Source organism: Phyllobates terribilis, unplaced genomic scaffold (genome assembly GCF_046119375.1).
Source record: "Phyllobates terribilis strain yellow unplaced genomic scaffold, ASM4611937v1 Scaffold_107__1_contigs__length_5663174, whole genome shotgun sequence".
Classification (NCBI taxonomy): Eukaryota; Metazoa; Chordata; class Amphibia; order Anura; family Dendrobatidae; genus Phyllobates; species Phyllobates terribilis.
In genome coordinates this window covers 4092504-4118956 of record NW_027362867.1, presented here as the reverse complement: position 1 = coordinate 4118956, position 26453 = coordinate 4092504, and the positions used below count along the sequence as shown (strand labels likewise).

The 26453-nt window shown below is 45.3% G+C and overlaps 1 long non-coding RNA gene across 1 annotated transcript; it reads left to right on the top strand.

The window, feature by feature from the left end:
* Positions 1 to 21617, top strand: LOC141198868 (uncharacterized). The gene is made up of 3 exons (XR_012270637.1): positions 1 to 86; positions 19111 to 19375; positions 19711 to 21617. It is a non-coding gene; the product is annotated as an uncharacterized lncRNA (long non-coding RNA).
* The last annotated feature ends 4836 nt before the right edge of the window (positions 21618 to 26453 follow it).

Genomic DNA, 26453 nt, shown 5'->3' with positions numbered 1-26453 from the left:
GATGCACAATAGCGTCTCCTTGGTAACCAAATCACATGCTTATGATGCATTTCCGGTTTGGCGAACACAGCTGAGAACATTGAGTGGTAACTATAAACATATATAAACCTTTTAGAAGCATGTAGTTTATCCCCTGATGAAGCTGTAGCCCTAAGCAGCGGAATGCGTGGGATGGGCCACGGGAACCTCACATTTCTATTTGGGGCTGGTAATATTGTGGCAGGCTATTGCATCAAAACCCATTATTTCTTTTATGGTCACTTAGATTATGTCACATCCATGGACTTTTATCTAGACCTATAGAACTGCATGAGGTATTTGCTTGCATATATAGGCTCTCTATAAGCTATTTCAGAGGGTAGTGTATGGTATTTATAAGACATCATAGGATGTAACTTCCCACTCAGGATTTTATACTATCCTTTTGGAGATTATATGGATATATTTCAACCATATGCGTATGAATATCTCTATATATAATGCCTATATCTGCTCTGTGTATTTTCTGTGACACAATTTGATCAGTTTATTGGCCACCAATTGTATTGTCATGAACTTTAGATACATATCCTTTGGGGTTAATAGTGTGTGCTCATATATTTTGTCATTATAATCATAACCTACTAAAAATTTATCACGCACGATTGATGAATTAACTTATTCATGATCATTTTATTGCCATAATTGTGTTCCCATGATCTTGGAATCTTGCATCTGACTACTTGAGGTTCCCTGTGTGTGTTTTTTAAATGATTTTATCTTGTTTTTGTCCACATGCTTGTAAATAAATAAATTTGTACTTTTTTCCATACATAATTCGGTGTGCTCCCTCTCTATCAAATGCCATCCTTTTTTCTTCTGGTTCAGGGGCATTAAAACCATCTTGTTAAGCTACTGCGACCTCCACCATTCTTCCAAGGGGCATTAAAACTGTCTAGTTAAGCTACTGTGACCTCCACCACTTTTCCCAGGGGCATTGATATTGTCTTTATATTCCACTGCGACCTCCACGTCTCTTCCAAGGGGCATTAAAACTGTTTTGTTAAGCTACTGCGACCTCCACCATTTTTCCCAGGGGCATTAATATTGTCTTTTTATTCCACTGCGACCTCCACGTCCTTTCCAAGGGGCATTGAAACCATTTTGTTAAGCTACTGCGACCTCCACCACTTTTCCAAGGGGCATTAAAACCATCTTGATAAGCTACTGCGACCTCCACCACTTTTCCCAGGGGCATTGATATTGTCTTTTTATTCCACTGCGACCTCCACGTCTCTTCCAAGGGGCATTAAAACTGTCTTGCTAAGCTACTGCAACCTCCACCACTTTTGCAAGGGGCATTGATATTGTCTTTTTATTCCACTGCGACCTCCACCATTATTCAAGGGGCATTAAAACCGTCTTGTTAAGCTACTGCTACCTTCATCACTTTTCCCAGGGGCATTAAAACCATCTTGTTAAGCTACTGCAACCTCCACCTCCTTTCCCAGGGGCATTAAAACCGTCTTGTTAAGCTACTGCGACCTCCACCAATTTTCCCAGGGGCATTGATATTGTCTTTTTTTTCCACTGTGACCTCCACGTCTCTTCCAAGGGGCATTGAAACAGTCTTGTTAAGCTACTGCAACCTCCACCACTTTTCCAAGGGGCATTGATATTGTATTTTTATTCCACTTCGACCTCCACCATTTTTCAAGGGGCATTAAAACAGTCTTGTTAAGCTACTGCGACCTCCACCACATTTCCCAGGGGCATTAAAACTGTCTTGTTAAGCTACTGCAACTTCCATCACTTTTCCCAGGGGCATTAAAACCGTCTTGTTAAGCTATTGCGACCTCCACCACTTTTCCTAGGGGTATTAATATTGTCTTTTTCTTCCACTGCGACCTCCACGTCTCTTCCAAGGGGCATTCAAGCCATCTTGTTAAGCTACTGTGACCTCCATCACTTTTCCCAGGGGCATTAAAACTGTCTTGTTAAGCTACTGCGACCTCCACCACTTTTCCCAGGGGCATTGATATTGTCTTTTTATTCCACTGCGACCTCCACCATTCTTCCAAAGGGCATTAAAATCGTCTTGTTAAGCTACTGCGACCTCCACCACTTTTCCCAGGGGCATTAAAACCGTCTTGTTAATCTACTGCGACCTCCACCATTCTTCCAACTGGCATTGCTTTTCCTCATAATTTTAGTCAGCTTTTGCTTTTCAATGCATAGGCGAACACTAAGGGAGACTGACTCCCCAATAATGGGTAGAAGGTTTTTAGTATGCTGTAATCCATGTCTGTTTCAAGGTGCATTGCAGTTCCTCATAATTTTTGGAAAGCCTTCCATTCACTGCTTAGGCCAACAGTGCACAGGAAACCCAGTTGCTATAAATGGAAAAAGCGGTTTAGTTAAGGTCCCCTGACCTCCATGTCACTTCCAAGCAACATTGGAGTGCCTCGAAATTTTTGGTAGGCATTGCACTCAATGTACGCCCTATAACTGTGTAGCCTAACCACTCCTTTTGGTAGAGAAACATATCCTACAAGACATGTGTGGTTGACTGGCTGATATTGATGTGAATGGTCCCTGTTCCTCATGCTCTTTCTCCTTTGTCACCACCTCATCCATCATTCATCACTTGAAGCTTTGTTTTAACAGGAGTCAAAGAACTGAGATAGTAGCAGGAAAACATCCAGCAATCTTCGGAGGAGGTAGGATATGCGCCAAAACCCTGACCACCTCAGGCCTAGCCGCTGCTACATACATGCACTTGCATTCCAAGAAAACAAAGCAGACGCTAACTTCTATCATCATAATCATGCTCCTCACCTTGGCACTCTCAACTCCCCTGATGGAGAAGCCAGGGCCCACCGGAGGAGTCTGGTTCTCTGGTGGGCTCGTCCAATGCTGCCCTAAAGAAGGCCAGGCTAAGCAAAGTGTGGGGGGAATTCCCAAGGAGAAATAGGGGCATCTGGGGACCGTTTATGGACACCCGGCCGCCCCAAGCTGGCTGGGGACCGCGTGTGGACACCCGGCCGCCGCCTGGCGGCTGGGGACCGAGCATGGACACCTGGCCGCCGGGCGGCTGGGGACTGAGTATGGATACCTCGCTGTCAAAGCAGCCATGAGGTAGTGGCCAGCTTTGGCCTCCTCCAAACTAAAAGGCCCCATTTCAAGTGCAAGCTAGCAGTATGGTATTGCAGCCTTGGGGTGGGTGGGTGGGAGGTTGCACACTTACGCTTGCATTCCAAGAAAACAAATCAGATGCTAACTTCTATCATCATCATCATGCTCCTCACCTTGGCACTCTCAACTCCCCTGATGGAGGAGCCAGGGCCCACCGGAGAAGTCTGGTTCTCTGGTGGGCTCGTACAATGCTGCCCTAAAGCAGGCCATGCTAAGAAAAGTGTGTGGGGAACTTCCAAGGAGAAATAGGGGCGGCTAGGGACCGTTTATGGACAACCGGCCGGCCCCAGGTGGCTGGGGACCGTGTGTGGACACCCGGCCGCGGAGCGGCTGGGGACGAAGTATGGACACCCGGCTGCCCCATGGCGGCTGTTGACCAATCATGGATACCTCGCTACCAAAGCAGCCATGAGGTAGTGGCCGGCTTCGGCCTCCTCCAAACTAAAAGGCCCCATTTTAAGTGCAAGCTAGCCATATGGTATCGCAGCTTGGGGGTGGGTGGGTGGCAGGCTGCATGCTTGCACTTGTGATGCGCCCCCTGGGCCATGTGGTACCCGGTGCCAGGCCGGTAGATGCTGGGGGTTGTAGTCACAGTGGCGGTGACCCAGTCCGTGGCCCAGGGTGGTCAATCCAAGGGGAATTGTATATGGGTTTTATTAAAGAGTCCGACTACGCCACCTGTGGAACGCGGCTGAAGGGGACTGCCGCTGCAGAACAGTCCTCTGAAGCTGGTGGTTTTGCAGCAAGGATGGTACGACTCCCCACAGGAAGAGTTAGCTTCAGGGCAGTGTGTGGATGTTGGTGGTTGTGCAGGGTGTTGTATTGCAGTAATAACCACAGAGTCAGTATAGTGCAGTCCCAGGGTCTTTACTGATGGAAATTAGACAGGCCTGGACCGGAGTACTGGCTAGAAGTAAGAGACCGGTCAGCCTGGAAGCAAACATAGAGTCCTCCTTGCCAGGTGAAGTTGTAGGCCTTCCCTTCTCACTATACTCTTTGGCCTTGCTGCATGTAGCTGCGTTGTGGCCCACGTCCCTGAATGTAACGTTCTGTTCTCACCCGTATTGCTGACAGCTCGGGCCTTGCTCAGGCGTCGCTCCCACGTGGCAGTGCTGGTCCCTTTTCTGATACTATACCTACTGCTACAACTGAGACTGGGCTTGCAGTGGTCTCTAGGGAATTAACGGTAGCCCAAAAGAAGGGTATCTGGGTTTGGTGGAACATACGAACATTGGAGGAATATATTAAAGCCTCTATTGTCCCATGTGGTCTGAGGGTTCAAATATTTCCTGCATGGGAACCTTCAGCTCAATTTCAAAACACCTGGGAACAGGGGCTACTCCAATGTTCTAGAATTATTATTAATATGCTCCTTGAACATGATCGGGCGATATTGATTGAGACAAAATAAAAAATTAAAATTTTAGAACAGAAATTATCTGATTTTGAGAAAGAAAACGTGGTTACACCTTTTCTCACAAAATTGAAAATTAGTCTAGATGAATATGATGTCACAGTCATAGATGAAAAGAAAAGGAAATTCCAATGGGATAAGACTTATTTTGAAGCTAAAAAAGCGTTCAGATGGAGACATAAAGGGAATCCACATAACCTAAAAAAAAAAACACCACCTAAAGGACCAACTCGATCTGATGTATCCACAGATCCCTCAGATGACAGTAGTAATTTTTTAGGGTCGGGCAGCGACCCCGAAAGCTAGTCCGTAGGGGAGGGAAGAGGGGTAGGGGCAGGTTGACTTTTGAATTTGAAAGGCGAGAAGGGACGGGGAAAGGGCAGGGGCAAGAGATCCCCCAGATATTAGAGGATATATATATGCCCATGTCCCCAGCAACTACTAGTCCTGCGGCTTCTATCAATAACAAACTGCAGGTTATCAACCTTTCAAATCACATACTTACCCCTATTGAAAAATCTGTATTGGAACGTGGACTTACCTTTTGCCCCATGAAACATCTGGATAAATTCACCATGATTAAGGACTTGTATTTATTCTGTCATAAATTGACTTTTTCTGTAATTTGCCATTGACCAGCAACTTTGGAGACCTTGCCTGAGATGGAACAAAGAACCATATGGGATCTTTTGGACTTGCTGGCGGACAATGGACCGAAAACAGGTAGGGTGATGTTCCCGCATCGTAATAAATCCACCAAAACCCTTCCACTTACAACATTACCAGCAGTCAACCTCTTTTTTGAGTCGGTCAAGAGAGACATTAATAATTTAAAGCCGAATACAGCCAAAAACAAAAAATTGACAGGACAGGAAATTACAGCTATACGCAATCTTAAAAGAACCCTGAGTTCATCATCAAAGAAGCAGACAAAGGGGGAAATGTCGTCCTTTGGTCATCAACTATGTACCTGGATGAGGCCTGGAGACAGTTATCTAATGACCAGTTTTATACCAAATTACCCTCTGACCCAACCTTTGTCTATCAGGAAAAACTTTTTAGAATTCTGGAAGCCGCCCTCAGATATGGTGCAATTAATCAAAGAGAGAAAGAATTCATCTGGGTAACGAAGCCTGTGGTCCCAACGCTATACCTACTTCCAAAGGTACATAAGAATATAACAACTAGAGATGAGTGTTGTTCTACTCGAACTGTTCGCCAATCTCAAATTCGAGCTGTTTTGGACGGTGTTCGAGCCGTTCGGCGAACACGAACAATTTGAGAAAAATTCGGCTGTTCGAGGTTATGTTCGATAACTGTTCGTGCACCAAAATCATAACTGGATTTTTTCTCAGTAATGATGAAAATTAATGTTAATACGCAGTTTGAGTGTACAGCGGGGTGGGGGGAGGGGCAGGGGATGGATCTCTGCAGGAACAATGAAGATCTCCATTTTTTTTTCTCTTTCCCGCATTTGCAGTGGGGAGGTGCAATCTGTCAGCCTATCAGCAGCGCACACACACGGAGCGAAGTGCTTTTTTTCACACAAACAAGGGCATGTGTCATTGGCAGTGTATGTCACATGTCCTTGCCCTATAAGACCAAGCCATTTTCCCCGTCGCCACCATTTTCTCACTGCTGCAGCTGCGTGATAGAGGGCACCGCTGTTGCTGTGTGCGCTATACCTTGTTAATTTCAAGCCAATTTTCGCACAAATATACAGATAGCTTGGGAGTAGGGAATAGTTGTGATTGCAGTCCTTTTAAGGACTAGGTTACAGCATTTCCTACGACTTTTATCAGGGAGGTCTGTGCTCTTAAATAGATAGGTTGTGGGAGTAAAGACTAATTGTAATTGGAGTCCTTTTCAGGACTAGGTTACATCAGTTCCTATCAGTTTTTGCCAGGCAGGTCTGTGCCAGTGCTGTGCAAGTTTTTTTCACAGCATTTGGCTGAATCTAGCAAAGCTAATCCTTTTTGGCCTATTGCAGAGTGTGTTAGTCAGTGGAGTAGCCTATCTGTGTTGCAAGATATACCACCTGTGTATAGAATACCAATTTTTTTACTGCACCTAGTGAAGTAAAGTCTTTTGGGCATAGCATCATTCTATTAGTCCATCTATACTGACCTCCATCAGGTTGCAAATTAAAACTAATTTTTATCTGCATCTACAGTACCTCTGAAAAAATATTTGGGCTTCTACCTGTGTGTGGGACTTGTTGTATTAGTCCATCTATACTGACCTCCATCAGGTTGCAAACTGAATATATTTTTTTCCTGCATCTACCTCTGAAAAAATATTGGGCTTCTAGCTGTGTGTGGGTCTTGTTCTATTAATCCATCTATACTGACCTCCATCAGGTTGCAAACTGAATATAATTTTTTTCTGCATCTAGCTCTGAAAAAATATTTGGCCTTCTAGTAGTGTGTCGGACTTTCTCTATTAGTCCATCTATACTGACCTCCATCAGGTTGCAAACTGAATATATTTTTTTTCTGCATCTAGCTCTGAAAAAATATTTGGCCTTCTAGTAGTGTGTCGGACTTTCTCTATTAGTCCATCTATACTGACCTCCATCAGGTTGCAAATTAAAACTAATTTTTATCTGCATCTACAGTACCTCTGAAAAAATATTTGGGCTTCTAGCTGTGTGTGGGACTTGTTGTATTAGTCCATCTATACTGACCTCCATCAGGTTGCAAACTGAATATATTTTTTTCTGCATCTACCTCTGAAAAAATATTTGGCCTTCTAGTAGTGTGTCGGACTTTCTTTATTAGTCCATCTATACTGACCTCCATCAGGTTGCAAATTAAAACTAATTTTTATCTGCATCTACAGTACCTCTGAAAAAATATTTGGGCTTCTAGCTGTGTGTGGGACTTGTTGTATTAGTCCATCTATACTGACCTCCATCAGGTTGCAATCTGAATATATTTTTTTCCTGCATCTACCTCTGAAAAAATATTGGGCTTCTAGCTGTGTGTGGGTCTTGTTCTATTAATCCATCTATACTGACCTCCATCAGGTTGCAAACTGAATATAATTTTTTTCTGCATCTAGCTCTGAAAAAATATTTGGCCTTCTAGTAGTGTGTCGGACTTTCTCTATTAGTCCATCTATACTGACCTCCATCAGGTTGCAAACTGAATATATTTTTTTTCTGCATCTAGCTCTGAAAAAATATTTGGCCTTCTAGTAGTGTGTCGGACTTTCTCTATTAGTCCATCTATACTGACCTCCATCAGGTTGCAAATTAAAACTAATTTTTATCTGCATCTACAGTACCTCTGAAAAAATATTTGGGCTTCTAGCTGTGTTTGGGACTTGTTGTATTAGTCCATCTATACTGACCTCCATCAGGTTGCAAACTGAATATATTTTTTTCTGCATCTACCTCTGAAAAAATATTTGGCCTTCTAGTAGTGTGTCGGACTTTCTTTATTAGTCCATCTATACTGACCTCCATCAGGTTGCAAATTAAAACTAATTTTTATCTGCATCTACAGTACCTCTGAAAAAATATTTGGGCTTCTAGCTGTGTGTGGGACTTGTTGTATTAGTCCATCTATACTGACCTCCATCAGGTTGCAATCTGAATATATTTTTTTCCTGCATCTACCTCTGAAAAAATATTGGGCTTCTAGCTGTGTGTGGGTCTTGTTCTATTAATCCATCTATACTGACCTCCATCAGGTTGCAAACTGAATATAATTTTTTTCTGCATCTAGCTCTGAAAAAATATTTGGCCTTCTAGTAGTGTGTCGGACTTTCTCTATTAGTCCATCTATACTGACCTCCATCAGGTTGCAAACTGAATATAATTTTTTTCTGCATCTAGCTCTGAAAAAATATTTTGCCTTCTAGTAGTGTGTCGGACTTTCTCTATTAGTCCATCTATACTGACCTCCATCAGGTTGCAAATTAAAACTAATTTTTATCTGCATCTACAGTACCTCTGAAAAAATATTTGGGCTTCTAGCTGTGTGTGGGACTTGTTGTATTAGTCCATCTATACTGACCTCCATCAGGTTGCAAATTAAAACTAATTTTTATCTGCATCTACAGTACCTCTGAAAAAATATTTGGGCTTCTACCTGTGTGTGGGACTTGTTGTATTAGTCCATCTATACTGACCTCCATCAGGTTGCAAACTGAATATATTTTTTTCCTGCATCTACCTCTGAAAAAATATTGGGCTTCTAGCTGTGTGTGGGTCTTGTTCTATTAATCCATCTATACTGACCTCCATCAGGTTGCAAACTGAATATAATTTTTTTCTGCATCTAGCTCTGAAAAAATATTTGGCCTTCTAATAGTGTGTCGGACTTTCTCTATTAGTCCATCTATACTGATCTCCATCAGGTTGCAAACTGAATATAATTTTTTTCTGCATCTAGCTCTGAAAAAATATTTGGCCTTCTAGTAGTGTGTCGGACTTTCTCTATTAGTCCATCTATACTGACCTCCATCAGGTTGCAAATTAAAACTAATTTTTATCTGCATCTACAGTACCTCTGAAAAAATATTTGGGCTTCTAGCTGTGTGTGGGACTTGTTGTATTAGTCCATCTATACTGACCTCCATCAGGTTGCAAACTGAATATATTTTTTTCTGCATCTACCGCTGAAAAAATATTTGGCCTTCTAGTAGTGTGTCGGACTTTCTCTATTAGTCCATCTATACTGACCTCCATCAGGTTGCAAATTAAAACTAATTTTTATCTGCATCTACAGTACCTCTGAAAAAATATTTGGGCTTCTACCTGTGTGTGGGACTTGTTGTATTAGTCCATCTATACTGACCTCCATCAGGTTGCAAACTGAATATATTTTTTTCCTGCATCTACCTCTGAAAAAATATTGGGCTTCTAGCTGTGTGTGGGTCTTGTTCTATTAATCCATCTATACTGACCTCCATCAGGTTGCAAACTGAATATAATTTTTTTCTGCATCTAGCTCTGAAAAAATATTTGGCCTTCTAGTAGTGTGTCGGACTTTCTCTATTAGTCCATCTATACTGACCTCCATCAGGTTGCAAACTGAATATAATTTTTTTCTGCATCTAGCTCTGAAAAAATATTTGGCCTTCTAGTAGTGTGTCGGACTTTCTCTATTAGTCCATCTATACTGACCTCCATCAGGTTGCAAATTAAAACTAATTTTTATCTGCATCTACAGTACCTCTGAAAAAATATTTGGGCTTCTAGCTGTGTGTGGGACTTGTTGTATTAGTCCATCTATACTGACCTCCATCAGGTTGCAAATTAAAACTAATTTTTATCTGCATCTACAGTATCTCTGAAAAAATATTTGGGCTTCTACCTGTGTGTGGGACTTGTTGTATTAGTCCATCTATACTGACCTCCATCAGGTTGCAAACTGAATATATTTTTTTCCTGCATCTACCTCTGAAAAAATATTTGGGCTTCTAGCTGTGTGTGGGACTTGTTGTATTAGTCCATCTATACTGACCTCCATCAGGTTGCAAATTCAAAAGAATTTTTTTCTGCATCTAACCCAGCCAATAGTTTTGGCCTAATACCACAGTTTGGCCACTCAGCTCTGCTCGGTTACCATCCATTGTTTTTTTGTGCAAACAACTCCAGAGTTGTGAATTAGTTAACCACCAAAAAGAGTGGAAAAAGGCCTGCTGCTGGTGGAAAGGGAAATAGGCGTGTTGGGAAGGGGAAAAAAGGTTGTGTCCGTGGGGTAGGTGTTAAAGCAACAGTAACATCTGCAGAAGAAAGTCCATCTTCCAGCCAAACTAAAATGTCTACTTCTTTTAGCGGACAATGTGATAAGATCCCTTTCTTACGGCCAAGCCAATCGCTACAAATTCCAGATGAGGCACAAAAACAGCAGGTGCTTCAACGGATATCAAGTGCTCCTTTAAGTGGGCTCTCCTCCACATCAACTTCAACATCACAAATACTCCAGTCCTCAAAGGTGTCACCCAAATCGCACTTGCTTCCTCACAGCTCCCAAATCTCCAGCTGCCCGTCTGAGTATGAGGTAGAACAGATGGTTGAGTCTGCAGAGCTGTTTACTCATACTATAGCCTGGGAATCAGAGGTCGACTCCAGCACTTCTGTGAATCCAGACGAGGAAATGATCTGCACTGATGCCCAGAATCTTTATGAGTCGGATCCAGGACCAGACGCAGAAGGTTCTGACCATAATGTAGACCCTCATTCCCAAACTGTAACTCCTGTTGGTGGAGACAATGAGGAAGACGATGATAAGACTCAAATACCTGATTGGAGCGACAACTTTAGTTTTTGTCAGGGCAGGAACAGGTTGGCTCTGAGGACGACGGGTGTGATAACGCACAGGGTGATGATGATGAGGTCGGAGATCCCACTTACTGTCAACCCACAGTCAGCCAAGAGATGAGGTCAGCAGAGGAGGTGGAGGAAGATGCTAGTGACGACGAGGTCAGGTTGCGCCTTCCTGGACAGAGACGTAGTACTGGAAGCACGTCAACAACTGCATCCTCAAACACAACTCTGCCTCTCACCACAAGTCGTGGTGGCTCTTCAGGTCGCATGGGTGCTAAGCCTTGCATAGCCTGGGCATTTTTTCAGATCGATAAAGATGAACCCAACTCGTGTTATCTGTAACATTGTCAGCAAAAGCTAAGTAGAGGCCAAAAAATACATAGTTTGAGTACTTCATGCATGAAAGGCACATGGACATGAAGCATAAGTTGCAGTGGGAAGCTCAGTGTGCTACAATGCGGCCTAGCCGGCCGGGCCAACCACCGTCTGCCATATCTTGTGCATCCGCGGCCTCTTCATCCTCTGTGACTGGGGGACAGCAGTCACACCTGTTTTGGGGCGCAGACCTGCCACCTCTTTACCCGCAACAGCCAGCGTGATTGGCAGGTCATCATTTTCTTTGGAGGTGGTAACACCAGCTGGTGTTGAGCGCTGTCCGACATCGATAGCACCACCTTTGGATCAAGGCAACCTAACATGTCCGCCTGCATCTTCCTCACAGACCGGCAGTTTGCCGGGGACACCCTTATCACCCCGTCTAAGCACAATAGCCAGCCCTCGGTCCCTCAGATGTGGACAAGTAAAAGACCATTTCCTCCTAGCCATGAGAAAGCTAAGAGGTTGAATTTCACCATCTGCAAGCTCTTGGCTACAGAAATGCTGCCTTTCCGCCTGGTGGACACAGAGGATTTTCGAGACCTTATGTCCGTCGCAGTGCCCCAGTACCAGATGCCCAGTCGGCACTACTTCTCAAAGAAAGGTGTGCTGCGCTCCACCAGCATGTCGCACATAACATCACCGCTTCTTTGAGAAACTCTGTGTGTGACAGGGTGCATTTCACCACAGACACTTGGACGAGTAGGCATGGACAGGGGCGTTACATGTCACTGACTGGGCACTGGGTAACTATGGTGACAGCAGGACAAGGCGCTGCTGCCCAAGTCTTGCCGTCCCACGAGTTGTGCGTCAATCCTCTTTATGTCAAAGTTCCTCCACTGCTTCTGCCTCCTCAACCTCCTCTCGGTCTTCCACCTGCACCCAAAGCCTGTCTGGTCATGCCACAAGCTTTCTAACTGCGCAGAAGGGATCCTGCACACCTCCTTACTATGCTGGCAGTAGGGCTCAACGTCATCAGGCGGTTTTTACATTGAAATGTCTGGGAAATGTGAGTCACACAGCTGAGGAGTTGTGGTCAGCTCTGAGAACAATTTCATGAATGGTTGTCTCCACTGGACCTGAAACCAGGGAAGGCCGTGTGCGACAATGCTGCAAACCTGGGTGCGGCCCTTCGCCGGGGCAATGTCACACACGTGCCTTGTATGGCTCACGTGTTGAACCTGGTTGTCCAGCAATTTTTAGCCCACTATCCCAGACTAGATGGCCTTCTGCAGAGGGCACGGTCGCTGTGTGCTCACTTCCGCCGTTCGCATCCCGCAGCTCAGCGACTTACATCTCTACAGAAGTCGTTGGGCCTGCCACTTCACCGGCTAAAATGCGATGTGCCTACCCGGTGGAATTCAACTCTGCACATGTTGCAGTGACTGTGGCAGCACCGACAAGCCCTGGTGCAATACGTTCTGACGTATAGCCTGGGCCAACAGAGATTCAGAGGTGGGGCAAATCACGCTGGAGGAGTGGTCTCAGATCAGGGACCTATGCACCCTTCTGCACAGTTTTGAAATGGCGACGAAGATGTTTAGTGCTGACGATGCCATTATCAGCATGACTATTCCGGTGATTTACATGCTGGAGCACATGTTAAACAGAATTCGGAGTCAGGTGGTGGCACAGAGGAGGTGGAGGAAGTAAGGAGGAGGAGGAGTTGTATGCGGAAGGCTAACATCTGCAAGTCAGACGGTCGGCAGCACCAGGCGGCAGGCATGTGAGGGTGGGGGAGATGGTTTTACCAGGGCGCATGGTAGCAGCCAAACTAGTGAGGAAGGTGCAGAGCCCAGGAAGAAGTGGAGGACGAACTGATGGAAGACTCATCAGATGAGGGAGACCTTGATCACATTTCTGTTGTGCGAGGTTGGGGGGAGAGGACAGAGGAAGGAAGCATGGTTGTTAACTCGCCACCAACACAACAGGGACTTGGTGCTCCTGGATGCGCAACACACATGAGTGCCTTCTTGCTGCACTACCTGCACATGACCCTCGAATGTGAGAATTAGAAATAATCCTGACTACTGGGTTGCCACACTGTTAGATCCCCGGTACAAAAGTAAATTTGCAGAAATTATTCCTGCCATAGAAAGGGATGCACGCATGCAGGAGTATCAGCAGAGACTGTTGCAGAATCTTACATGTGCTTTCACAAAATACCAGTGGTGCACGTAGTGAATCTCACAGTTCCAACTTGCCAACCGTGGGACCGTCAAGTGTTCAGCACTCAAACCGTAACAGAACCACAGTATCTGCTGGTAACATCAATTTTGCGGAATCATTTCACCACTTTTTAGCCCATCCTTTGCAAGGCCACAGGAGACAAGAAGTCTGACACATAGTCAACGCCTAGAGACGATGGTACAGGAGTATCTCCAAGTAAACATTGAAGCCACGACTGTGTCACTGGACCCTTCCTCTTTTTGGGCTTCCAATCTGGATAAATGGCCGGAGCTAGCCACTTACGCCTTGGAGATCTTGTCATGCCCCGCAGCCAGCGTTCTGTCTGAACGTGTGTTCAGCGCTGCTGGTGGTGTGCTGACAGATAAGCGCACGCGCTCTCCACTGATAATATAGACAGACTCACGTTCATAAAGATGAACAAATCATGGATCCGAAATGACTTTTCTACCCCTGTGTCATCCTGGGGAGAGTAAAAGCTTGATGATTGGTTAAAATCACCCTACCAACCGGTTTAAGCTTTCAAATTACTAATCATGTTTATCTGTATCTTGACTGGAAAATAATTTGGGCTTGGTAGCAGTGTGCAGCACTGATCCTATTAGGCCATCTATACTAAAGCTTCACCAGATTTAAAATTAAAAATTAATTTTTAGCTGCATCTAGCCCGGAAAATAATTTTGGGCTCCGAGATGCGCAAGGCACATAAGTGCCTTCTTGCTGCACTACCTGCAGCATGACCCTCATATTGTCAGAATTCGAAGTAATCATGACTACTGGGTTGCCACACTCTTAGATCCCCCAAACTTTTCGATCAACCTTTTCATTTTAATAAAGACCAAAAAATGGTCATTTTTGAAATTATAAGCATTAGCAGGTTGTTAGAAACTGAAATCAAACAGTTTTCAACTCAAAACTTTATTCTAGGTGATGTTACATTTTCACATAGGACCCCTTGTTCGAAAGGAGCTTCTGAACTCTCTCGTCCATTGAATTTGTCAGGTTTTGGATGGTTTCTGCTTCAATTGTTTTGCATGAGGACAGAATACCCTCCCAGAGCTGTTGCTTAGATGTGAACTGCCTCCCGCCATCATAGACACTCCTTTTAATGATGCTCCAAAGGTTCTGAATGGGGTAGAGGTCAGGGGAGCATGGGGGTCACACCATAAGTTTGTCCCCTTTTATGCCCATATCAGCCAGAGATGCAGATGTTTTATGTGCAGAGATGTTTTATGTGCAGCATGAGATGGTGCATTATCATGCAGAAAAATGATCTTGCTGTGAAATACACGGTTCTTCTTCTTGAACCATGGCAGGAAGTGCTGTTTGAGAAAATCCACATATATTATGGAGTTCATCTTTAGCACCTTCAGGGATCCTAAAGGGGCCGACAATCTCTCTCCCCATGATTCCAGCCCAAAACATTACTCCACCTCCTCCTTGTTGGCGCTGTAGCCGTGTTTGCGTGGGGTGTCCATCAACCAGCCATCCTCCACTCCATCCATCTGGACCACCGAGCGCTGCACGGCACTCATCCGTGAACAAAACAGTTTTGAAATCAGTCTTCATGTAATGTTTGGCCCACTGGAGCCGTTTCTGCTTGTGTGAAGTGGATAGAGGAGGTCGACAGAATGGCGCATGCACAGCTGCAAACCTCTGAAGGACCCTGCATCTTGTTGTTCGGGGGACGTTGGAGGCACAAGCAGCTTCAAAAACTTGTCTGCTGCTATGACAAGGCTTTTTTGCCGCTGCTCTTTCAACCTGACGTAATTGCCTGTAGGAAAAAGTCCTCAATTTGCCCTTATCAGCACGCACACGTGTGTACTGTGAATCAGCTACATACTTCTTGATTGCCAAGACACTTCATCCTGATCATCGCACAATGTTGATTGTAGTCATGCCTTGACCTAAACACTCCACAATTTGTTGCTTCTCAGCAGCCGACACATCCTTTTTCTTTCCCATTTTGGCAGAAAATGTAGGCTGCTTAATAATGTGAGAGAGCCTTCTTAAGTAGTCTTTCCTTTCATTGGACACACCTGCCAAACTAATTAGCACAGGTGTCTGCAATTGCTTACAGTGATATAAAGAGCCCTGACACACATCACCATCAATGAGTTTAACTGACAAACAAACAAATTCTTCCCTTATCACTCCTAAACACTTTTTGCATAATAATTTGGAACGCAGTGTACATGTGCTTTTCCACAAAACACCAGTGGTTCACGTAGTGAATCTTACAGTTCTAACTTGCCAACCGTGGTCTGTATGGAGTTGTTCAATAAAGGGCCCAAAATTAAGATAACATAGATGGGAGAGGTCTCTATGAATAGGAATTTCTAAGTATTTGATACCCTGTGAGGGCCAGGCAAAGGGAAAGTTGGACTGGATGGAATCCTATATGGATTTGGGGAGGGAGACATCGAGGGCCTCAGACTTCGCTGCATTGATTTTAAAATTTTACCATGTAACAAAGTGATCTATTTCAGCCATAACAGCATGGATGGATATATGTGATTGAGTGATATATACTAGGACATCATCAGCAAATAGAGAGCACTTGTACTCGGTGCCTCCCACCTCAATCCACCTAATATTGGGGTTATGGCGAATTGATGAGAGCAGGTGCTCCGTCACTAGGATGTATAAGAGAGGGGAAAGAGGACATCACTGCCTTGTCCCATTGGTGATTGTGAAAGGTGATGAAAATGTTCTGATGCACCCCCTGGGCCTTGGGACACCCGGAGCCGGACCCTTTTTGGTGGATTCTGGTGGTTGTAGTCTTCGTGGCGGCGACCCGGTTCCGTGGCTCAGGGCGGTCAAACCAGTGGCGGAACTATTTATGTGGTTTTGATGTTTAAATGTCCGACTACCCCACCCGTGGATTGCGGTCAGAGTGAACCGCCGCTACAGGGGAGACCACTGAGGCTGGTGTTGTGGGTGCAGCAGAGCGTAGCATAACTCCCCACGGGAGGAGTATAGCCTCAGGGCAGTGTATGCGGAGGATGGGGGTGATGGTGCAGGGCAGCAGCAGTAACGACACGGAGTCAGTGATGCAGTCCAGGGCCTTTACTCACAGTTCTTATTATCCAGACCACATCTGCAGGTAACGGCTGCCCACGTCGTACTGTGCTCACCAGGTGAGGGGCTCAGACAACTCCCAGATAACTTTGGATCACTTCACAGGACCCCCTTTGTGTGTCCTTTGTCTGGCCTTTCTTACCAACACTTCTGTCCGGCTGCCTCGGGCCTCCTCTTGGTAAACTTGGCGCCAGTTTCCCTGACCCTATGTGGTGCCTTCCTAGCGGGTGTAGCGAGGGGCTGCGCCACATAAAATGTCAGAGCCTCCGGTTTCTAGCTGAGGGTCGTTTCCTGCCTCCACTAGTTCGGGGACCGGTCTCCCCCTTTGGCCTGACCCCTCCACGCAGGTGGATTCGGGCGTGCGGTGGCGACTCGCCCGTCCGCACCCCTCGGATCCCTTCATTCCTCGTTCCTGGAGCCATCTCCGCTCCTCTTCCTTCCTTCTCCCTCTTCCAGGCCTGGGCCTCTGTTACTAGGCCCGCCTCCGGAGCAGAGCTCATGCAGAGCCCCTGCTCCCTGCCACTTCTGCTCAGACTTCTCTGCACTGAACTAAGATGGTGCCCACCTTTTATACTCCCTTCTCAATGCACCCAGGAACTGCTTCCTCCCTGCTCCTGCACTACAGGGTTCCCCTTCCTCAGTGTTCCCTCCCCCCACTCCAGCCAGGGACAGGGACTGTCGTGCCCATCTCAGGGGCATATTGGTCGCCCTGCCCCACGGCAATGTGGTGTAATGCATGCAGGTGTCGGGTCCTGATCCACACTCCATCCTTACCTGAGAGTGAGATATCACACCTCTGGGTGAGGTGCAATACGTCTGTAGCAACCGAGCCCTCAGGGTGCTACAGTTCCATTTATCTTCAGCCTAGGTGACGTATTGCGATACAGGGCCGTGATTTTGGCTATAAAAGGGTCCCCTAGACCCCTACCCCAAGCTTTTTAAGAGAATCATATATGGCGTGCCAGGAGACTCTATGGAATGCTTTCTCAGCATCCAACGAGAGTATCTAATTACAAATTTTTAACTGCATCTAGCCCAGGAAATACTTTGTGCCTAGTAGCAGTGTCTGCTAGTCAGCGGATTATCCCGGCTGTTAAGCAAGCTACACCACCTGTAGTTTAGACACTTAATTTTTTCAAAGGAAATGCTTCGGGACCATGGGATACTTAGTGAAGAGCATCAGGAGGCACCCCAAGGCATAGGGGCTGGGACTGGCAGTAGGATGCCTTGCGGTGGACAGCCGAGCTCGATCCTTATAAAAGCTTTTTAACTGCAGCAGCTTTAGTGGACGCTACTGGAGCTGGAATTACCGCGGCTGCTGGCATGAGACTTGCCCTCCAATAGATCCTTGTAAATGGATTTAAAGTGTATTCATTCAAATTAGAGAGACAATTTAAATTAAAAAGCTTAGAGCTGCCTCCACCACAGGGGGGCTCGCTCGACCCACCAGCGGACAGGCACCAGTATTGGGAGAGGGGGGCTGGCCGTCAGGGTTCACCGCAGCTCTGGCACAAACCCGGCGACACGGAGGTGGCACGGGCAGGAGCGGACTGGCCGTGTCGGCTTCTCACTTTTTGGATTTTAGAAGGGCATGACATGCCTATATCTGTGTCTCCCCCTCCTTTTACTCCTCCACCTCTTTTATTTTCGCATGACTATATGTACTTGTCACCTTTCCATGTGTTAGTTATGTCTTCTGAGCAGTTTGTCAGCTTTTGGACACCTTTGAAGGTGTTTTCTATGTGTCTCTATGTGTTTTTGTTTGCCTGCCATTGGTTTTAACGGTGTTCGAAGGTGTTCGACGAACAGTTCGACGAACAGTTCGGCGAACACACGGGTGTTCGACGAACCGAACCGAACTCGAACACTACGGGGGTGGCTCAACACTAATAACAACACCACCGGGCAGGCCTATCGTATCCAGTTTGGGTAACCTTTGCAAAAAGGCGAGTCAGTATGTGGACTTTTAATTACAGCCACATGTACTAAATTTGCCATTTTACACAAGGGATAGCACCCACTTTATTCAAAATATACGAAACCTAAACCTACCGGAGGATATATTGATAGTCACCTGTGATGTGGAATCGCTATATACAAATATTTCCCATAATGATGGAATGCGAGCGGTCATGTACTTTCTGGATGGCCAAATTGGATCTGACAGCATACATGACTCAGTTCTAGTGGACCTTCTTGATTTCATACTTACCCATAACTATTTCGTCTTTGACCGTTCATTCTATTGCCAGGTTACCGGAGTGACTATGTGCGCTAAATGTGCGCCAGCTCTTGCCAACCTGTTTTTGGGTTGGTGGGAAACCACAGCAGTTTTTCCGTTAAACTTGGATCAGAGGAGGGTGAGGGGATGGCACAGGTTCATTGATGATATTATTTTCTTTTGGGATGGCACTAAATCTGATGCTGTTGATTTTCTTTCTACCTTGAATCAGAATACCTTGAATATTTTTCTGACATACACCATTTCATCTGACAGGGCAATCTTTCTTGATCTTGAAGTCATTATGGAGGGGGGAAAAATTGTAACAGAATTATATCGCAAACTAACTGCTACTAACAGCCTCCTTACATTCTCTAGTTTCCACCCATACCATCTGAAGAAAGAAATTCCGGTGGGACAGTTCTTACGAACAAGACGTAACTGTACGAGAAAATCGGATTTGAAAAAACAAGCGAGATTATTAACGGAAAGATTTAGTGATCAAGGTTACCCCAAGAAAGTGATCTCGGAAGCATTTTAACGTGCTAACCAACAGGACCAAATGTCATTATTACAAGGGCGACCAAAAGAAGCAGACAAAAGGATCCGAATTATCACTGATTACAATAATCAGTGGACGGAGGTTGGTAATATAATTCGGGAGCATTGGAGAATTCTTACAGTAGATCCCAGAATTAGACCACTAATTGAGGATCACCCCCTCATGACAAGACGGAGGGCATCTAATTTACGGGATCAACTGACTACCAGTCATTACTCTAGACCCACTACAAAGACCTCTGGGGGCCATAGTTGGAAGGGCTTGATCCCTTGTGGATCCTGTAATATATGTCAATATATGATACCCACACAGAATTATTTTACAAACCCCCATGATTTAAAAGAACATAATCTTAAACAATTCATCAACTGCAAAACCTATAATGTGATTTATTGTTTGATTTTCCCCTGTAATAGGGTATATGTGGGAGAGACAACTTTAGAATTGAGGAAGAGAATGCAGAAACATCTATCTACCATCAATTGTGCCTCCTCCAACCAAGAAAAAGGTATCAAATTGACTTCCATGGCATCCCATTTTTTGGACTATCATGGTGGTAGTCCAAGGGGTTTAAAAGTGATTGGTCTGGATCGGGTCAATTTAAATATCCGTGGAGGGGATATTACTAAATCATTACTCCGATTGGAGACTAGTTGGATTTACCTACTTGATGCCATGTCACCAACAGGACTCAATGAGGACTTTCTCTTTACGGGATACCTTGGATGAAATTGGACCACGTGATGAGATTTGTAAATGGACATGGCGATGGATTGGATATATTCATCAGATACTCTTAAGGACTAAGGATTGTTAGCCTTATTGGACTCTCTTTACAACCACATGATTATCGATGTAATCATTTATACTTTCAGGACAATGGTGTATTTTGGAGCAGAGCATGTTGAATACTAAACCCATATCTTTGCCCTGCTGGGAAATGATTACAATAGAACACTTTAGACAGGTTAATGCGTCATCTATATTTACGGGATTCTCTTTTGCTCTGATAATATAGTATAGTTTTGTGTCTACATGTACCAATATCAATCTCTTATATATATCATCATAAAGGTTCTAGTGAGTGGGAGGAAATATACTATTCCTACTCTAAAAATACTTTACCCATAATTTGACTTTATATTTACATTGTGATTTCTTATGGGGAGTAGGATGTGATATTTAGTTCGATGCCGTCTGTGCCTACTGAACACACATAGTTATTTGGTGTATGTAATTGTTTTGATATAGATGTGTGCTATGCACATAGTCTATGTCTGAGTTATTAAAGTAAAATTAAGCATAAGCACCTATTATTATTATTGTGTTTAGGGGCATACTTATGAGTGATATATATTTGTGGGCTCCGAATTTAATTGAGATTTAACCCCTTTCCCCTATTTGAGATGCATCTCTAAGCATAGCACAGCATATTTCGTTATGCTGTGCTGTGTGTAAAAATCTATGTGCAATATTGTTTATATCATACTTATGGCTGTCATATTTGATATATAATTAACATTTTATTAATCACTTTCGTGATTAATAATTGCCATGGGACAGTATTCTGTCAACAATCCGATGTATGGACTTGAGGTCTGAGTGACATTATTTTATTTTTCTACATGGCTGGGTATATTTGCTTATATACAGCGTTGCTGTCTGAATCGGTCCACCCTGTTTGTATATCTGGTTGCTAACAAACCGTATCATGTGATCAGGACATACTTCCTGTTTGACGATGCACAATGATCCTGTCTGTATATCTGGTTGCTAACCAACCGTATCATGTGACCATGACATACTTCCTGTTTGACGATGCACAATAGCGTCTCCTTGGTAACCAAATCACATGCTTATGATGCATTTCCGGTTTGACGAACACAGCTGAGAACATTGAGTGGTAACTATAAACATATATAAACCTTTTAGAAGCATGTAGTTTATCCCCTGATGAAGCTGTAGCCCTAAGCAGCGGAATGCGTGGGATGGGCCACGGGAACCTCACATTTCTATTTCGGGCTGGTAATATTGTGGCAGCCTATTGTATCAAAACCGATTATTTCTTTTATGGTCACTTAGATTATGTCACATCCATGGACTTTTATCTAGACCTATAGAACTGCATGAGGTATTTGCTTGCATATATAGGCTCTCTATAAGCTATTTCAGAGGGTAGTGTATGGTATTTATAAGACATCATAGGATGTAACTTCCCACTCAGGATTTTATACTATCCTTTTGGAGATTATATGGATATATTTCAACCATATGCGTATGAACATCTCTATATATAATGCCTATATCTGCTCTGTGTATTTTCTGTGACACAATTTGATCAGTTTATTGGCCACCAATTGTATTGTCATGAACTTTAGATACATATCCTTTGGGGTTAATAGTGTGTGCTCATATATTTTGTCATTATAATCATGACCTACTAAAAATTTATCACGCACTATTGATGAATTAACTTATTCATGATCATTTTATTGCCATAATTGTGTTCCCATGATCTTGGTATCTTGCATCTGACTACTTGAGGTTCCCTGTGTGTGTTTTTTAAATGATTTTATCTTGTTTTTGTCCACATGCTTGTAAATAAATAAATTTGTACTTTTTTCCATACATAATTCGGTGTGCTCCCTCTCTATCAAATGCCATCCTTTTTTCTTCTGGTTCAGGGGCATTAAAACCATCTTGTTAAGCTACTGCGACCTCCACCATTTTTCCCAGGGGCATTAATATTGTCTTTTTATTCCACTGCGACCTCCACGTCCTTTCCAAGGGGCATTGAAACCGTTTTGTTAAGCTACTGCGACCTCCACCACTTTTCCAAGGGGCATTAAAACCATCTTGATAAGCTACTGCGACCTCCACCACTTTTCCCAGGGGCATTGATATTGTCTTTTTATTCCACTGCGACCTCCACGTCTTTTCCAAGGGGCATTAAAACTGTCTTGTTAAGCTACTGCAACCTCCACCACTTTTGCAAGGGGCATTGATATTGTCTTTTTATTCCACTGTGACCTCCACCATTCTTCAAGGGGCATTAAAACCGTCTTGTTAAGCTACTGCTACCTTCATCACTTTTCCCAGGGGCATTAAAACCATCTTGTTAAGCTACTGCGACCTCCACCACATTTCCCAGGGGCATTAAAACTGTCTTGTTAAGCTACTGCAGCTTCCATCACTTTTCCCAGGGGCATTAAAACCGTCTTGTTAAGCTACTGCGACCTCCACCACTTTTCCTAGGGGCATTAATATTGTCTTTTTCTTCCACTGCGACCTCCACGTCTCTTCCAAGGGGCATTCAAGCCATCTTGTTAAGCTACTGTGACCTCCATCACTTTTCCCAGGGGCATTAAAACTGTCTTGTTAAGCTACTGCGACCTCCACCACTTTTCCCAGGGGCATTAAAACCGTCTTGTTAATCTACTGCGACCTCCACCATTCTTCCAACTGGCATTGCTTTTCCTCATAATTTTAGTCAGCTTTTGCTTTTCAATGCATAGGCGAACACTAAGGGAGACTGACTCCCCAATAATGGGTAGAAGGTTTTTAGTATGCTGTAATCCATGTCTGTTTCAAGGTGCATTGCAGTTCCTCATAATTTTTGGAAAGCCTTCCATTCACTGCTTAGGCCAACAGTGCACAGGAAACCCAGTTGCTATAAATGGAAAAAGCGGTTTAGTTAAGGCCCCCTGACCTCCATGTCACTTCCAAGCGACATTGGAGTGCCTCGAAATTTTTGGTAGGCATTGCACTCAATGTATGCCCTATAACTGTGTAGCCTAACCGCTCCTTTTGGTACAGAAACATATCCTACAAGACATGTGTGGTTGACTGGCTGATATTGATGTGAATGGTCCCTGTTCCTCATGCTCTTTCTCCTTTGCCACCACCTCATCCATCATTCATCACTTGAAGCTTTGTTTTAATGGGAGTCATAGAACTGGGATAGTAGCAGGAAAACATCCAGCAATCTTCGGAGGAGGTAGGATATGCGCCAAAACCCTGACCACCTCAGGCCTAGCCGCTGCTACATACATGCACTTGCATTCCAAGAAAACAAAGCAGACGCTAACTTCTATCATCATAATCATGCTCCTCACCTTGGCACTCTCAACTCCCCTGATGGAGAAGCCAGGGCCCACCGGAGGAGTCTGGTTCTCTGGTGGGCTCGTCCAATGCTGCCCTAAAGAAGGCCAGGCTAAGAAAAGTGTGGGGGGAATTTCCAAGGAGAAATAGGGGCATCTGGGGACCGTTTATGGACACCCGGCCGCCCCCAGCTGGCTGGGGACCGCGTGTGGACACCCGGCCGCCGCCTGGCGGCTGGGGACCGAGCATGGACACCTGGCCGCCGGGCGGCTGGGGACTGAGTATGGATACCTCGCTGCCAAAGCAGCCATGAGGTAGTGGCCAGCTTTGGCCTCCTTCAAACTAAAAGGCCCCATTTCAAGTGCAAGCTAGCAGTATGGTATTGCAGCCTTGGGGTGGGTGGGTGGCAGGTTGCACACTTACGCTTGCATTCCAAGAAAACAAACCAGATGCTAACTTCTATCATCATCATCATGCTCCTCACCTTGGCACTCTCAACTCCCCTGATGGAGGAGCCAGGGCCCACCGGAGAAGTCTGGTTCTCTGGTGGGCTCGTACATTGCTGCCCTAAAGCAGGCCATGCTAAGAAAAGTGTGTGGGGAACTTCCAAGGAGAAATAGGGGTGGCTAGGGACCGTTTATGGACAACCGGCCGGCCCCAGGTGGCTGGGGACCGTGTGTGGACACCCGGCTGCCCCATGGCGGCTGTTGACCAATCATGGATACCTCGCTACCAAAGCAGCCATGAGGTAGTGGCCTCCTCCAAACTAAAAGGCCCCATTTTAAGTGCAAGCTAGCCATATGGTATTGCAGCCTGGGGGTGGGTGGGTGGCAGGCTGCATGCTTGCGCTTGTGACACGCCCCCTGGGCCATGTGGTACCCGGTGCCAGGCCGGTAGATGCTGGGGGTTGTAGTCACAGTGGCGGTGACCCAGTCCGTGGCCCAGGTTGGTCAATCCAAGGGGAATTGTATATGGGTTTTATTAAAGAGTCCGACTACGCCACCTGTGGAACGCGGCTGAAGGGGACTGCCGCTGCAGAACAGTCCTCTGAAGCTGGTGGTTTTGCAGCAAGGATGGTACGACTCCCCACAGGAAGAGTTAGCTTCAGGGCAGTGTGTGGATGTTGGTGGTTGTGCAGGGTGTTTTAGTGCAGTAATAACCACAGAGTCAGTATAGTGCAGTCCCAGGGTCTTTACTGATGGAAATTAGACAGGCCTGGACCGGAGTACTGGACCTAGAAGTAAGAGACCGGTCAGCCTGGAAGCAAACATAGAGTCCTCCTTGCTAGGTGAAGTTGTATGCCTTCCCTTCTCACTATACTCTTTTGCCTTGCTGCTTGTAGCTGCGTTGTGGCCCACGTCCCTGAATGTAATGTTCTGTTCTCACCCGTATGGCTGGCAGCTCGGGCCTTGCTCATGCGTCGCTCCCACGTGGCAGTGCTGGTCCCTCTGTGCTGCTGAGCCTCTGGGCGTCTGATGGGGGCCAGGAGACCTGCAATCTCCTGCCCTACGGTATCTACTGCTGCGCCTTCATTGCCCCACAGTCTCGGATTCTGATGTCCGGTTCTCTGTGCTTCTCTAGCTAGGATGAGCTATCTCAGCTCCAGTCCCTAGCTCTTGTCTCCTTCACGTCCTAAACTCAACTGCTCACACTAAGACTAACTAACCCCGCCCCCAGATACCAGTTGCCAAGGGAAGGAACTCCCCTTGCTGGTCTGGAGCCAGGAAAGTGTTGCATGCTTTGTAAAGCCTGATTAGAGGACCCCTGCTTGCTTCAAGGCATGGCATTACCTCTTTTAAGGGAGGCAGTGTCACTGTGGCAACCGGAACCCTCGGGTGCCACATTCCCCCCTAGTTAGCTTCAGTACTCCAGGACTGAGGATATTTTTTTCAAAATTAACAAATAACAATTACAGTTCACATTAGAAAATTAGCAAAACATTATAAACACTGTTAATAACATTCTTCTTTAGTCAGGTGCAATTTTGAGCAACATGAGGGACCCGTCCGAGAACCCTCAATGTAGGCCCTGGCCGTGGCTGCAGGCCACAGATGATCCAGGTGTTGGACCACGTCTTCGACCACGCCAAACGGGTTTTTGTTCTGTGGTCATTTGTTGTAACAACAAAACCAAGAAGAGGCACTTTAGGAAGTGCAACTATTTACAATGGAAAGTTCTTTGGTTGTTCACCGTCCATAACCGACAAGTCTATGTACCCCTTTCGGGTAACTGGATTAATACATATGAAACTTTTCAAACTTGCAATGTCTCTGGCATACCCTTACGGGTAGCTATATACAGCATACATTTTAATACTCTTATACTTTAAACTTTACATTTTAGTTTCTCCAACGGGCAGGGAGCTGACCTTTTGTACTCCTGGTTGATCTACATAGTACATCGGTAGTTACTGCTCTATCCTGGTCTCTTGTGTCTACCCCTGGTGTGGTGGGTTCAGTGTGAACTACACTACAGGTATTCTGAGGTAACACTGGTAGGCTGGGTAATTTCCTACGAATTCTTTGGCTCACCATGGGTACGACAGGTTCACCTCTAGCAGAGGGTAGATTCTCCTGATCTGCTGATGATGAAACCTCAGTCTCTGGGGTCAACTGGTCTTCCAGCTGTTCTGGGACTTCTGCAGCTTCTGGTGAGGCTGCTTGGAGAAAGGTAAGGACCGGTACTACAATTGCATTGTTCACCTGCGTCCAAGACCGGGGAAATCCTCTGAGTACTGTGTGGACCACTTCCTCCACTTCTTCTGTGGGCTGAGGGTTGTCTTGATCTTCTTCTGTGTGTTTCAACTGTTCAGAACAGATCTTCAAGTGGTCTCTCGAGACTGCCGCTGAAGTTTCCCCTCCATCTTTGCTAATGAGGCACACTTTGGTGTTATAGTAACTCGAGGGTAGGATGGTGTACAGCTCTACCTCCCACTGGTCATCTAGTTTGTTGAGTCGTCTCTTTCTCTTAAGGATTGTTCTCCCGGTAACAAGGGGACGGCAAGTGCGTGCTGATTATAAGTTTTCTCTTGCTTCTGTCTTGCTTGGGACAAACTTCT